We start from the raw sequence: 7553 nt of genomic DNA on the forward strand, positions 1-7553 counted from the left end.
AAAAAAAAATCCCAGCCCTTGTGAAGCAGCCCTTTTTCTTTCAAGCTTCCTGTCTAGACTTCTAGTCAGAAAAAACCTCTAGGAACCACTTCTTCCAGTGCTGTCTCTAGCACAGTAGCCTGCGGCAGCAGCCTGTCTTTGCTGTGTGTGAGTACTCTCAGGAGACATCACCATTTGTAAGCCAATGTCTGCAGGATCTCTGAAGAGAAGAGATGATTTCCTATACCTGAAAGTGCCCCTACAGCATTGCTGTGGCTGAAGATCAAAAGCGGACACTGCAGTCGGTCCTGATGAAGATGCTGGAATGGTATGTGGGTGTCTCACGGCCTCTGTGTAAAGGTCCCAAAGGGCCTCTTATTATGCTGATGGGTAGGATTTTCTTCACTTTATTTGTTTGGATTATTGGCTTTTTTCCTGCTTTCCTTAAAATAAAAAGGATAAAATCCCAGCGTGGCACTGCAGTAAGTGGAAGATTCACCAAAGAGTTTAATAGCATTCTATGAACATAATAAGATTTTATTCTGAAATATGGTGATGATAGGTTGGTGGTTGGACTAGAGGATCTTAGTGTCTTTCCAACTTCAATGATTCTATGATTTTACGTTTGATGCCCAGACCTGGCATGAGGCATGCTGCACCTCTAGCTGCAGAGATTTGGGTCAACTTAAGGCTTTGTGAGTGGGGTACATGCACGAAGGGCTAGTATCCCATAAGTGAAGTAATCTCAACCAGGGAATGAGTCCTTTCTTATTGATCTGTTTCTGATCTCTAGCTCCAGACCTAACTGAAAGCACTACCCTGGTTGCTGCAGTTCCCTGAGAGTGCCAGGCACTGCAGTTCCCTCCTGGGCAGCCTGGGGTGCACTGGTGCCTCTAGGGAAGCAAGCTGGAATTCAGGCAGTGTTACTGCATGGAGTGGCAGAGATTTTCAGTTCTGATTTTGCAAAACACAGTTGGTTTGAGTGGATGTTGTTGAGTTGTTTTGATGTCATAACGGAACAAGAAAGTGAGTAGTTGCTTTAGCACTGGAAAAAAGTAGAATCAGTGGGAGCAAAATATCTGAAGTTTGTAGCAGTCGGAACAGGGCAGACTTTTATATATTTCAGGTGTGCAGCTGACACATCAGGCAACAACATGCAGCATGGTTTTGTCCAGATGCACGAACATCAGGTCTAGAAGAGAGCAAGCAGAGCTCCTGCTTCCCAGCCCAGCCTATTTCCTGCATTCCCAAATGGATTTAAGCATGCATTAATTTGCGTTGTAACCATTTGGTATTGCGTTAATTCTTTGCAGAGACAGCATGAAGGGACACTGTGCGTAAGGATCAGCTTCACAGTGGCATGAGGTGTGGTGTTTGGGCAGGCCATATCCCTACTGCAGCCCTAGGAAGAAGCCTAATAATTCAGGCAATGGGCAAATGGTTATTGGAGTTACTTTGTAAACTGAGATCTGAGACAAATCAGGGGGAGCAAAACAGGTAGGAAGTGATGAGGTGTTCCTCAGCCCTTTGGGATAACCACCAAATAGAAGACAGGAGAAAGAGCCTTAAAAAAAGAAAAAGTATTTGGCATGCAGTGAGGAAATGAAAAAGCCCAATGGGGAGAAAATGAGCTCATATCCAAATGTGCACGTGCAATGTTTTTTTTCCTTTGCGTGTTTTGCACCAGATCACTTATTTGTGCACCACGTTCTTGTCCTTAATAGCCTATCGTTCTCTTGGAAGGGGATGAAGGGGGAATTGGTCAGCAACAGCTGACACTTGTTTTTAAACTTGTTGAGCTCACATGTGATGGGAAACATTAGAAACAGGCTGCTGAGAAGGGAGAACTACAGCCTCGTCCTGGTGTTGTGCATTAATACTGAGCCGGATGGCTATGAACTTCACAGATTTGGTGGTTATGGTAGAACGAGTATTAAAATATGACATGACATGCATGAATTTCCTATCAAGAGCAACTGTAGAAGAAAATTCTTCCAGATGTGTTGTAAAGGCAAGTTTGTTACTTTTCCTAATGGTGCTGTTGTGGTGTGATCACAGAAGACTGTGGCAGAGCTACAGATTATGGAAAAAATTGATTTCAGACGGACTCCTAATTGAGAGAAACTGTTTGCATGCTCTCTAGCTCTTGTGTGTGGCTCCCATTGTAGCCATTTCTTGCATAAGTCTTGCATAAACTTCATTTTGTTTCATTTTGTTCTAAAAGATTTATTTTCCTTGGTTCTTTTCACATCAAGCTTTCTTTCTGTTGAAAGACTGCTGCAGTCCAAGTCCTGTTGCAACAACGTTTACCACGGTGACATATTTCTAGGAATCTAGAGGCTCCAGAAGGGTGCAGATTACAAAGGAGATGAAATATTAGATCCTTCTTCACACAGCTGTAGTGTATTAGCAATGTCTGTATTGGGTCCATCATACAGTGTCACACCATTTCCATTCTTTTGAAGAGGGAAGCAGTGGGGCTGTCTCCTGGTATTCCTGAGAGCTGGCCAAAGCAGGAGGCAACGCTACAGGTAAGATGGAGCCAAAGGAAGATCATTGTTTTTTAATGTGTGTCCCAAAGAGAAGGGTAACAGAAAGCAGTCCTGAGAGTTGTTCATAGGAAAAGGACTAAATTGGAGACTGTCCCCTTTTTGAAAGCAGAGTGATATTGAGGTTGTGACCTGGCAAGTGATCCTAGGGAGAACTTGACTCAAGATATTGCTTTTCCTCCTTGTGAAGATTTGAACACTTATTATGAGAAGGAAATGTAGACTTCTTCACTAACAAATCAAATAATGATTCTGGGGATCCAGTTATTTTAGATGCTTCTGGCTGGAAGTGCTTGCACAGAAGGCATAAGAGCTCACACAGCTGCCTAAAGCCTGAACTATATTATTTCAGACTACACTGGAATAAGGTTTAGCAATTTCCAGTATAGTCTTAACTTCCTGAATGAGACAGGGGCTTGGAGCAGTGCCATGATATAGGATCAGGGCTGTAACCTTGTATGCATACATGATGGATAAAGTGGTTTCCTCCTGTCCTTCTAGCAGCGCTCCGTGCCTGAGCAGTGGGAGACATGTTCCTGGAGCACTGATGATGGAGATGGAAATATGGACAGAGCACCTATAGCTGCATAGCACTGGTTTGCTTTTGTGTCAGGAATATGATGGGTACTGGGGTTTGCACCAGCAGAGATCTGGATGAGAGAAACCACGCTGGTCCCAGCTTGCTATGCCAGAGCATGATGCATGGATGCCCCAAAGAATCTGATGCTGGGATATCTGTGCTGCAGGCATGCACAGACTGCTGTTAGTGCACCCCAGTGGGGCCAGACACGGCTGCTGTCAGGGCATGTCCCAGTGTGGTGGCCTGCATAGTCATGAATGAGCTGTGGAGCCACTGACGTGTGGTCTCTGATGCATGTCTCTGATGCTTCCTCCTTCCTTTCCCTTGTGCGTAAAAACTGGCCACAGCTGCCACACGGTGCCCCAGTAGGATTCATCTCCGGTTTCCCTCTTTCCACATGCGTAATTGTATTTTTCGAATGATGGTGGGATATTTTGCTGTTTCTTCCTCATGCAATCCAGCTGCTCTCTACTTTGTTGCTGAAGGTATGGATTTCAGGCCAGGCAGCAGAGTTTGTAATTTCCCTTCTCCTGTGGCTTTTCTTCAATTTCAGGCATTTTATCTTGTAGGACATTGAGGTCAGCATCACTATTATTAGAACATTTTCCAAGCTCTCATTTAACTGACTCTCAAAATTCAACAAATGAAAGGTTTTTAATGAGGCGACGTGGCCATCAAGAACCCTCAAGTGGGGAGGCAGCTCAGCACGATAAGACAATTATCGAAGCAGTTGCTACCTGTCTTCATAGATCTCCATATGATGTTTCAAGGAGAGGGATTTCCCCTCCTCCCTTCCCCCCCCCGGATTGTGTGGTGGTTTTCTTTTGTATTTTTTTCTTCTCAGTTTGAAGGCCAGAATTGTCCTGAGTTGAAATCAGCTCAAAATCCATAAGAATACGTACATGTAATGAACTAGTCTCTGCTTTCAGTCTTTCGTTTTGTTTATATTTGTAATTTTTTATAGTCCAGCTGCTATTAAAATAGTGTAAATAAGAAAATAGTGAAATATAGTAGAGTTTCCCATCAGATACCTTTCAGAGTGTGTTTGGCTCTTCTCTCCTGTGCCATTTGGTTTTAACAAGAAGGGCTTGAATTAATTAACCATAACAACTGCTTTAGCAATATTACATTTTCTAAATAGATTGGTATGATAAGTATGATTATACTTGGCATGAAATCTGCTAGATCTTATTCCTGTATACATAAAGATTATTTTTCAAGAGGGAGCCATATTTTTTCCTCTGAAGAGTGTCACTAGCACTGGAGAAGTGGACTGAAGAGGTAAATAATGTGTCATCAGACCTTCTAAAAATCACAGACTCCCTATCAAGAGGACTCTACGCCATTCCCAGAAGAGTTTCCAAAGCAGACGTAATTTATATCCTATATTATAAAATTAGGATACAAATTATCACTTAATTGTTTCCATATCCTTAGAGTTTCTAGTTGGATGTTGCTCTTTTCTAATATTTCATGTTTCATTATTGCTTCCCATTAGCTTTCAAAGATTATGTTAATTTATTTACACTCCTCCTAAACTCAGCTTGAAGTAGATGAGACCCATATGTGATCTAATAATTATAGATACGGGCCTTGTACAAGATCTGAATACTTGTTTCTCTTTTTTCATTCTCATACAAGCCCACATTGAGGATTTTTTGCATGGTTTGTCATATTAAATAAATCAGCTAGTTCACTGAGAAGTATTTCATTTGTGCTCGAGAATTTGGTTGAACATGGAATAAAAAGAATGTACACATTCAGTGAAAAATTCCAGCTGGAAAAACAGTGAGACATTATTGAAAAATCAAAGCATTTCACATCTTAGAAATCAAAATATTTTCCTTCTTTTTTTTTGGTGCTATGAAATAACACTTGACAGTGAATATAAATACAGTTTCATTAAAAAATAAAAGATTAAAAAGTAGCTGCTAACCTCTGAGAAAAAGGAATAAGAAAGTATGAATTGATGAACTATTTAATTTACAATAATAATAATGCTGGGCACTCCTTTCTTTCATGAAGAAAACCCAAACCATTTATATACAACCAAATCATGTTCTCTGCACTTTTTTTGTTTTCTTCTTGATTTAGAAAAAACATTTTATAGCATGATATAACAACGTTTGTTGCTTCTCAATGCCATATAGTATCAGAATATTATTCTTATCACTCTAAATATATCCTAGAGTTATTCAGGAAAAGCATGGATGTGGCACTGAGGGATGTGGTTATTGGGCGTGGTGGGGATGGGCTGAAGGTTGGATGATCTTAGCAGTTTTTTCCAGCCTTTATGATTCTATCATACCTATGTAAGCATAATCTGGTTTAATACTTACACTGCTGTTCCTGCTTGTGATTTCTCCGAAGAGGCTTGTGAGGTTGTTAATATTTGCTAAACACTATTGAAAGTTTAACGTTACATCAGTTACTGAGACCATAATGGAAATAAATATGTTTAAAGTCAGAGCAAAGCACCTATGTTCAAAGAGATTACAACTTGACAGCGTTTCGTTGTTTAATACTGTTTTATTATTATGGTAACTTCTGGTCCCATTTCAGATGTGAAGTGTACCATGGGTGTATGTCAGCTGGGGAGCTCTTGGTTTTGAGGAAATCTGGTCAGCATGTGGGAGTTTTACCGTACATGGAGGATGTAAAGTGTATGGTTTCAGACTACTGTAATCTGCAAAAATGACTCCTGGAGATCAGAGTGGCTTCATCTAGGCACTGTTTTGCAGGATACCTCCCATGTACTAAAATATGGACACGCTGGGAAAAATGTGTTTATGCAGAACAGAAATAGAAAAGGCATATATTTATAGCTTCTGCTGGAAAAAGAAAACAAACCATTTTATACTGCTAAAAAGACTAACTCATGTCTCACGTTTTGGAGGGAAAAGAACCAGATAGCAAACAGCAATTTCTGTTTTAAATCTCATTACATTTCAAATGCGCACAGATTAATTTTCACTGAAGTTTGACGCATAACAGTACATCAATATTTTTTTTTAAGGAGGAGAAAATATGACCCTAATCTTACCATAGCAAAACAGCAAACTGTGTATATGTATGCCCTCCTCTGCATATATATATACACATATCTTTTACATGAAAAAAAATTGCAGTCCCATTGAAGTTAATGCTGCTGACTGCTGAAGTAGCCTAGAAATAGTGTTGTTATATTTCATTATTCAAAGAACAGCACATGAACATTCATATTCATTCCATGTTTGTGGACTCCTACCACAAGTGAAAAGGGGAGCACAGCTAAGAGCATGCAAACAATTTGTTTTCTCTTTACCATTTCCATATCTTCAAGCACTTTATTTTGCAATCTTAATTTTCTTGTCTTAAGGCTTCTTAAAACAAACTTTAAAACAAGCTATTTCATCCATGTAGAAAAAATTAACTTAAATCCAAATGCTAAAATTTGGATTAAAAATTGAATAACATTTTAATTTGTTGGCATTTGTGGCAAACTATGAAGAAATAAAACTGCTGCCTGTTCATGGTACATACTGTTATTAAAAGCTTGTCTGTATTAAAAGTTCAAAGTCGATATTTGAAAAGCAGCAAATGACATTCAGTACAAAAAAGGCCAATTTTTACTTTTATCCCTTCCTCTTTTTTGCTGGGGCTTTCCAAATGTAGAGCAGCCAAAATCAGTTTGTTGGGTGACACGTTGTCTTTGGTTCAGCCATTTCTGAAGCATGACCGATTGTTCCCCTCTACAAACTCAGACACGGCCCTGCACAGATAGGGACTGAGTGGCATTTCAGGAATTGTGCTCTCACACCAATGGATCCACTGTCCTCTGAAACCACACTGCTGCTGCGGAAATGCTGGGGCTGAGCAAAGCAGCCATCCCTTGGCCAGCAGTCTGCTTTTGCTTGTGACAGCTCGCTTCTGGGTGATGGGTGCCCTGGTACTGTTTCCATCCTAGCTGCAGTGTAGCAGGTGTGCTTGTGCTCCTGCCAAGCTGTGCCTGGGGCTGCAGTGCTTTTGCATGGGAGAAGCGGAGATTGATGATGGTTGTTCTTCTTTGGGCATCGTTATACTGGGCTGCTGCAAACTGCTCTGCTTTGATCTGCTTCAGGTCTTAGGCAGCTGTATGTCTTTCAGATACATTTAAAAGTGGATCTTCTCTCCTGTTCTTTCTGTTTTATTTTTTGCATACTTCCTAGGAACCAGTGCGTGCTGCCACTTAGACTCAGTAGAGTCTCTTGGTGGAGGTAATACCCTTCTGTTACTCTCCCTCAGCACCTCAAGGCAAGCCAGAGTTCAAGTAAATTCTCTTCCTTGCATTGGAGTGTGTACACAGGGGCTGCAAGTTCTGCTTTGCACTCTCCTTCCCCCACTATTGGTTTTGACAATTTACTATTGATAAGATGGCAAATAATTGATGAGATCGCTTTTTCTGTGCATACAGTGGGAAATAGCTA

The sequence above is a fragment of the Meleagris gallopavo genome, chromosome 1, assembly GCF_000146605.3.
Source record: "Meleagris gallopavo isolate NT-WF06-2002-E0010 breed Aviagen turkey brand Nicholas breeding stock chromosome 1, Turkey_5.1, whole genome shotgun sequence".
Taxonomy (NCBI): Eukaryota; Metazoa; Chordata; class Aves; order Galliformes; family Phasianidae; genus Meleagris; species Meleagris gallopavo.